This window comes from Ranitomeya variabilis, chromosome 3, assembly GCF_051348905.1.
Source record: "Ranitomeya variabilis isolate aRanVar5 chromosome 3, aRanVar5.hap1, whole genome shotgun sequence".
Lineage (NCBI taxonomy): Eukaryota > Metazoa > Chordata > Amphibia > Anura > Dendrobatidae > Ranitomeya > Ranitomeya variabilis.
The window spans coordinates 126,448,179-126,456,200 of NC_135234.1; the positions used below are offsets into that span (position 1 = coordinate 126,448,179).

Sequence of the window (8,022 nt, forward strand, 5' to 3'; positions counted from 1 at the left end):
TCACAATAATCTTGCACTGTAAATATATGTCCTATTTGGACATTAAAAATTGTGAACCCAAGCTCAGGACCCCATATGAGTCACAGCACTTCAACGGTGGCTTTCATTCTGGTAGCCCCTATATACAGCGTGCACAGGTAGTAGTGTATGGGTACGCAGCCCTATATACAGAGTGCGCATGTAACGGTGTATGGGTACGCAGCCCTATATACAGAGTGCGCATGTAACGGAGTATGGGTGTGCAGCCCCTATATACAGAGTGCGCATATAACGGAGTATGGGTGCGCAGCCCCTATATACAGAGTGCGCATATAACGGTGTATGGGTGCGCAGCCCCTATATACAGAGTGCACATGTAGCAGTGTATGGGTGCGCAGCCCCTATATACAGAGTGCGCATGTAGCAGTGTATGGGTGCGCAGCCCCTATATACAGAGTGCGCATGTAGCAGTGTATGGGTGCTCAGCCCCTATATATAGTGTGCACATGTAGCAGTGTATGGGTGCGCAGCCCCTATATACAGAGTCCGCATGTAGCAGTGTATGGGTGCGCAGCACCTATATACAGAGTGCGCATGTAACGGTGTATGGGTGCGCAGCCCCTATATACAGAGTGCGCATGTAACGGTGAATGGGCTCAACAGCAAGCCTAAGTGGCTGTCCCCCAACATACGAGAACTGTGCACTGCAGAGCGGTGTTTTGTGCGATTAGTGGGGGTCTTGACACCAGGAACCGCACCAATCAGCAGCTATTTGCATTATCTCTAATATATATTTTAAAAAATGTTATATAGAAATATTATATATACAGAAATGTTTAATTACAGTTACACTTAAAAAAAAAAAAAGCGTTGAAGATGTTGCTATAAAGAATGGGGTCCACACGCTGTGGTTCTCAAGGTGATGAGACACCACTACTTTTGACATGCTCAAACAGTGGCAGGCTATCAATTCATGCTGGGAGTTATAGTTTCACAACAGGTATAAAAGGACACAGGTTTCAGAGCACTGCTGTGAATATACAGCCATCTGTACCTGATCACCATCACATACTCGGAGACTCTATAGAGGTCTATGGGAAATTTCTGCCCCAACCACGGCCAAGGTTAACTGTTTGTCAGTAAAGCGTAATTACTACTTATCAGTGACTGAGATTTCCCTTTCACATTCCACCAGCGCTGACACCTGCGGCTTGCGCAGAACTGACAGCTTCGGATACGTGACATTTAGGCCCCATGCACACATTGAGTATTTGGTGAGTTTTTTCCTCAGTATTTGTAAGCCAAAACCAGAAGTGGGTGATAAATACAGAAGTGGTGACGTGTTTCTACACTGCTCAAAAAATAAAGGGAACACTAAAATCCCACATCCTAGATATCTCTGAATGTAATATTCCAGTTGCAAATTTTTATTCATTGCATAGTGGAATGTGTTCAGAACAATAACACATAACAATTATCAATGTAAATCAAAATGAATATCCCATGGAGGTCTGGATTTTGAATGATACTCAAAATCAAAGTGGAAAATGAAATTACAGGCTGATCCAACTTCAAATGATTAATGACAAGGAAAAGATGCTCAGTATTGTGTGTGGCCTCCACGTGCCTGTATGACCTCCCTACTGTACAAAGCCTGGGCATGCTTCTGATGAGGCGGCGGATGGTCTCCTGAGGGATCTCCTCCCAGACCTGTACTAAAGCATCCAACAACTCCTGGACAGTGTGTGGTGCAACGTGATGTTGGTGGATGGAGTGAGACATGATGTCCCAGATGTGCTCAATCGGATTCAGGTCTGGGGAACGTCCATGGCTTCAATGCCTTCATCTTGCAGGAACTGCTGACACACTCCAGTCACATGAGGTCTGGCATTGTCTTGCATTAGTAGGAACCCAGAGCCAACCGCACAAGAATATGGTCTCACAAGGGGTCTGAGGATCTCATCTCGGTACCTAATGGCAGTCAGGCTACCTCTGGTGAGCACATGGAGGGCTGTGCGGCCCTCCAAAGAAATGCCACCCACACCATTACTGACCCACTGCCAAACCGGTCATGCTGAAGGATGTTGCAGGCAGCAGATCGCTCCCCACGGCATCACTAGACTCTGTCACGTCTGTCACATGTGCTCAGTGTGAACCTGCTTTCATATGTGAAGAGCACAGGGCGCCAGTGGCGAATTTGCCAATCCTGGTGTTCTGTGGCAAATGCCAAGCGTCCTGCACTATGTTGGGCTGTGAGCACAACCCCCATATGTGGATGTTGGGCACTCAGACCATCCTCATGGAGTCGGTTTCTAACCGTTTGTGCAGACACATGCACATTTGTGGCCTGCTGGAGGTCATTTTGCAGGGCTCTGGCAGTGCTCCTCCTCGCTCAAAGGCTGAGGTAGCAGTCCTGCTGCTGGGTTGTCCTCCTATGGCCTCCTCCACATCTCCTGGTGTACTGGCCTGTCTCCTGGTAGCGCCTCCAGCCTCTGGACACTACGCTGACAGCCACAGCAAACCTTCTTGCCACAGCTCGCATTGATGTGCCATCCTGTATGAGCTGCACTACCTGAGCCACTTGTGTGGGTTGTATTGTCCGTCTCATGCTACCACGAGTGTAAAAGCACAACCAACATTCAAAAGTGACCAAAACATCAGCCAGAAAGCATTGGTAGTGAGATGTGGTCTGTGTTCCCCACCTGCAGAACCACTCCTTTATTGAGTGTGTCTTGATAATTGCCAATAATTTCCATCTGTTGTCTATTCCATTTGCACAACAGCATGTGAAATAGATTGTCAAACAGTGTTGCTTCCTATGGCTTCTTTCACACTTGCGTCGTGTGACGTCCGTCGCAATACGTTTTGGGGAACAAACGGATCCTGCAAATGTGCCCGCAGGATGCATTTTTTGCCCATAGACTTGTATTGCCGATGGACTGCGACGTATGGCCATACGTCGCGTCCGTCATGCACTGAATGCGTCGTGTTTTGGCGGACCGTCGGCACGAAAAAACGTTCAAGGGAACGTTTTTTCGTACGTCGGGTCCACCATTTCCTACCGCGCATGCGCGGCCGGAACTCCACCCCCTCCTCCCCGGGACTTTACAATGGGCAGCGGATGCGTTGAAAAAACTGCATCCGCTGCCCACGTTGTGCCAAATTTTCACAACGTGCGTCGGTACGTTGCGCCAACGCTTAGCGACGGACCCGTACCGACGCAAGTGTGAAAGAAGCCTAAGTGGACAGTTTGATTTCACAGAAATTTGATTTACTTGGAGTTATATTCTGTTGTTTAAGTGTTCCCTTTATTTTTTTGAGCAGTGTATTATACTTTTTCTCTGACTGTTCCACTCCTGGTTTTGGCTTACAAATACTGAGCTAAAAAAACTCACCAAATACTGAACGTGTGCACAGGGCCTTAAGCTGTCACCATGTCAAAAGTGGCCAAGTTTTGCTCGTATTTCATTCCCGATGCTCCCTTGAGTATTCTTTTTTTTTTTTTTTTTTTTTTTAATCTTCCCTACAGTTCCAGAGATCTGGGCCTGTTTATTCAATGCTAATTTTATAGTCTTTACAAGGGGGCGTGGCTAAGAGTAATAATGCAGAGCAGCCTAAAGGCACGCCTCCAGAGAATCCCGTGAGCCACACCCCCTTTGTAAACTAATCAGAGTTCATTTTTTTCAAGTTTAGATTAAAAAATAAAGGCTGAATTCTGATTGGTCGTTATGGGATGCCATTTGGCATTATCCTACGTATGTCCTGACAGGTCACAAGCATCACATCACTGCCATAAAAAGTGGAGGATTCCGGCGATGCAGAAAAGAGAGAACAAGGTAAGTATATCTGACATCCTTTTTAATACTCCTGTCAGAACTCGGAGGTTTTCCGGAGATTTGCTATTAAAAGCCTTTAATTTTTAATTAAAGTAAAAACCAGTGTTCTACATAATCTACTAACTCGAGCTCCGGTAAGAGCGGTAACAATGTCATTGTAAAAGGGTATTTTGTACAGAAACATATGTCACCACCCTGTGTCATCAACCTTCAGGGTCCCACAGCAGCGGAGAACCAACCAATCAGACCACAGGAGATCTCCTATCCTAATATATAAGGGACATGGTAAAGGCTGAGCGAGGGGTCCCAGTACAAGACGAAGAGTAGGACCCCTCACATACTGTAGACATTAACACTGCGGACCCCACTTTGTCTGATGTTATGTGAAACCCAACACTGGAAAAGGTATCGAATAAGCATCCCAGCTGCTGTAGCGCCACAAGATGGCAAACCAACGGAGTGTCCGAGTGTTCGGAGGCTGTGGGCAATCTGCGCTGCTGGTGCTATATCCAACAAAGGATTCCAATTGAGGGAGGGTAACTGTGCAGTTTATTCTTTACGTGTTTCGAAGAATCCTTACTTCTTCAGGAGAACCTCAACGGTCCGAGTCTTTATGGTTCCTCCTGAAAAAGGATACTTTGAAACACGTAAAGAGTAAACGCACTGTGACCCTCTCTCAACTGGACTCGCTTGTTGGACACAGCACCAGCAGCGCAGATTGCCCACAACATCCGTATACTGTGCAGACTACACAGACCTGAGGGGGCTGCCTCCATCCCACGTGCTGACCTCCCCCGTTTTAAGTATAGAAGATATACATTGATTAGGGTGAACTTTTTTGGGTAATGAGCGCACCCTGGTGGCAGAGCAAACAATGATGGTCATATTCCAAATAACCCATGTGGCCGCTGCAGCCAATCACTTGTCTAAGCTTACTGAAAGGTTTGATTGGCAGCAGCGGTCATGCTGTGTATACAAAGCACCTCCACTGCAGGAAAGGTGAACAGAAGACCAACGGGGACGATCAGGGATGTGGCATTAGAAATATTGTACTTATTTCACCATTATTGCTCCATGTATACAGACTGATTATGTAGTATGCCGAATATGTATAAGGAACAGACAGTAGAGGTCTTCACTCACGACGTCAGGAAAGCCCACCTCCCGCGGGACCCTGCTGACTGTCCCCAAGCTTTCAAAGTAGAAGGTGTAACTAAAAATACAATGACATATTTTCTCTTTGTGTTTGTTGCCCTTTCTTCCAGGCAGTTGAATATTCATTCTTGAATATATTGGTCAATCTAAGGGGTGCCAAGTCACAATACATGCAACTACAATCCGCAGATCAGGAAGAGTTCCGAGCTTCCATCTTCAGAAAATTCATTTCTATCCTATGCACAACTGCGAAGTGGCCATTTTCACAGCAACGTACATCACATTCCAAACTGAGCTCAACAGATCAATTACTGGGAACTCTGTATCCTTCCCATACAACAAGTGTCATCCAAAAAGATAGATATGGGATAGATAGATATGGGATAGAGAGATATGGGATAGAGAGATATGGGATAGAGAGATATGGGATAGATAGATTTGGGATAGATAGATAGATAGATATGGGATAGATAGATAGATAGATAGATAGATAGATAGATAGATAGATAGATAGATAGATAGATAGATAGATATGGGATAGATATGGGATAGATATGGGATAGATATGGGATAGATATGGGATAGATATGGGATAGATATGGGATAGATAGATAGATAGATAGACAGATGGATGGATAGATTTGGGATAGATAGATTTGGGATAGATAGATATGGGATAGACACTGGCGTAACTACAACAGGTGCAGGAGCCCTAAAATTCCCTTTGGCCTATAGAAAAAGACTATTGCTATTAAAGATTTAAAACATTTGGGGGCCCCGATGGAGCTTTCGTATCGGGGCCCATGAGTTTCAAGTGATGCCACTGGGGATAGATAAATCCATAGACAGATAGATAATAGATAGATGGATAATACCTGGTTATCCAGGATAAGGCAATGACAATACATCTTGGATACACAGGTTTGCACATATGGAGAATTCTCCATTACATACAGGTCAGAGCATCGGCCATGAGACGGAACATGTTAAAAATAGTTTGACCATGAGGACCCAGTGCTTCCCACCCAATGCACTGGTAACAATGGGACCCTGGGTAACAATGGGACCCCGGGTAACAATGGGTGCCCAGGTAACAATGGGTGCCCGGGTAACAATGGGTGCCCGGGTAACAATGGTACCCCTGGTAACAATGGTACCCCTGGTAACAATGGGTGCCTGGGTAACAATGGGTGCCCGGGTAACAATGGGTGCCCGGGTAACAATGGGTGCCTGGGTAACAATGGGTGCCCGGGTAACAATGGTACCCCTGGTAACAATGGGTGCCTGGGTAACAATGGGTGCCCGGGTAACAATGGTACCCCTGGTAACAATGGGTGCCTGGGTAAGAATGGGTGCCCGGGTAACAATGGGATCCCTGGTAACAATCAGTGCCTGGGTAACAATGGGTGCCCGGGTAACAATGGTACCCCTGGTAACAATGGGTGCCCGGGTAACAATGGGTGCCCGGGTAACAATGGTACCCCGGGTAACAATGGTACTCCGGGTAACAATGGGTGCCTGGGTAAGAATGGGTGCCCGGGTAACAGTGGGTGCCTGGGTAACAGTGGGTGCCTGGGTAACAGTGGGTGCCCTGCACAGATGCCATCCAGCACTGCTCACTGACACTGGCAGTGACTCCCCACAGCTGGCACAGCAGGATGCCCGTATTCCCGGAGATGCCAGTAGGTGTCTGTAGATGGAGGCTGGTTGCACACGGGCCCCTGCACGGCTGCCATGCGATGCCATAGTGGGCACTGATGCAGCACGATGGGCAGAGCACTGGAGTGGAGGGCAGCTACAGAACGAGCGGTGCCATCCTCAGCCTGGTGCTGCCTGCAGACGGTGGGCAGTGAGGGGGCGTCATGGCAGAGATCGCAGGCAGGGAATGGGGTCTATGCAGAGGCAATGCAGGGGGTCGTGTTTAGGTGCATGTCTGATCCCAGACCCCGGGGCACAGGGAAGCCCGGCTCCTGTCGCTGCTGCCAGTGCCGCCACTCACCTCTGCCCGTGCTCCTCTCCCCACCTCCTCCTTCTCTCCTCTGCCGCTGTTTTCCTATCGGGCTGCTACTGAATACCACCAGCAAGAAGAAAACGAGAGTCCACGCCCATCATCCGCTTTACCACGCCCTTCGGCCACGCCCCTCTGCGCCAACACCTGCCCACTCTTCCTGCACAGCGGCGTCTCCTCCGCGATCTTCAGTTGAGCCACTATGGATGCTGACCAATAGGAACCTGAGCAATAGCTCGGATTAGTGACTGATCGTGGAGACAACCAATAGGAGCAGTCAGGAGGCGGGCACTGTAGGGAGGAGGGCGATACTGCAGGTGTGGAATGCGGAGGGACGGGATAGGCAAGAGAAGCTGTAGGGGCGGAGACTTGTTTGTCTCCTAGGCAACCGTCAGTGGAGGCGTCCTGGGTGACAGCGGGGGGTGTGGCTGTGAGATAACACGCCCTCTTCATGTTCAGACTCAGTAGAAGTAGGTGCCGGGAGCGGGAGCCGTGTTCACATTCTGCATTATTTATGGCGTTCTCAGGAATCCCCAGTGCGTGTGTGATGAACAGAAAGGGCGGGACTGACACCCTCAGCTCAGAGCAGAGGGGAAAGGGAATTAGAAAAGCAAAGCAGGAATGTGTCAGAAAACAGCGCCACACCTGTCTACAGGTTGTATGTGGCGTTACAGTTCAGCTGTGGTCAGTTCAGAAAAGTACATTCAGGCTATGTTTAGAAGTTGCGTTTTTGGTGCATTTTTTTCCCTCAGGCAAAACCTGCTCTCTTGGGAAAAACGCTGCAAAAAAGCAGGTTTTGCTTAGTTTTTGTTGTTTTTTTTGCAGTGTTTTTTCTTGCGTTTTTGTCAGGGTACATTTGTCTCTTGTGCATGCTGATAAAGTTTATTGCCGAAAAAATCTGATTCAACTTTATCAGGTTTTGTCACAAACAACGCAGCAAAACCTGCATTTGTTCAGCGTTTTTTCCACCACTCATTGCTTTCAATGGGTGAAAAACGCTGAAAAAAAACATTGAAACAAGTGAAAGGCTGCAGTCTGTAAATA

The 8,022-nt window shown here is 47.7% G+C and overlaps 1 protein-coding gene across 6 annotated transcripts in view; it reads right to left on the reverse strand.

The window, feature by feature from the left end:
* Positions 1 to 7,105, reverse strand: part of CDKL5 (cyclin dependent kinase like 5) — a 381,431-nt gene extending 374,326 nt beyond the window's left edge. For all 6 annotated transcript variants that reach the window (XM_077294660.1, XM_077294657.1, XM_077294659.1 and 3 more), the window contains exon 1: positions 6,970 to 7,105. The gene's annotated coding sequence lies outside the window, so the exon portion shown is untranslated. The remainder of the gene's footprint in view (positions 1 to 6,969) is intronic.
* Between the last annotated feature and the right edge of the window lie 917 nt (positions 7,106 to 8,022).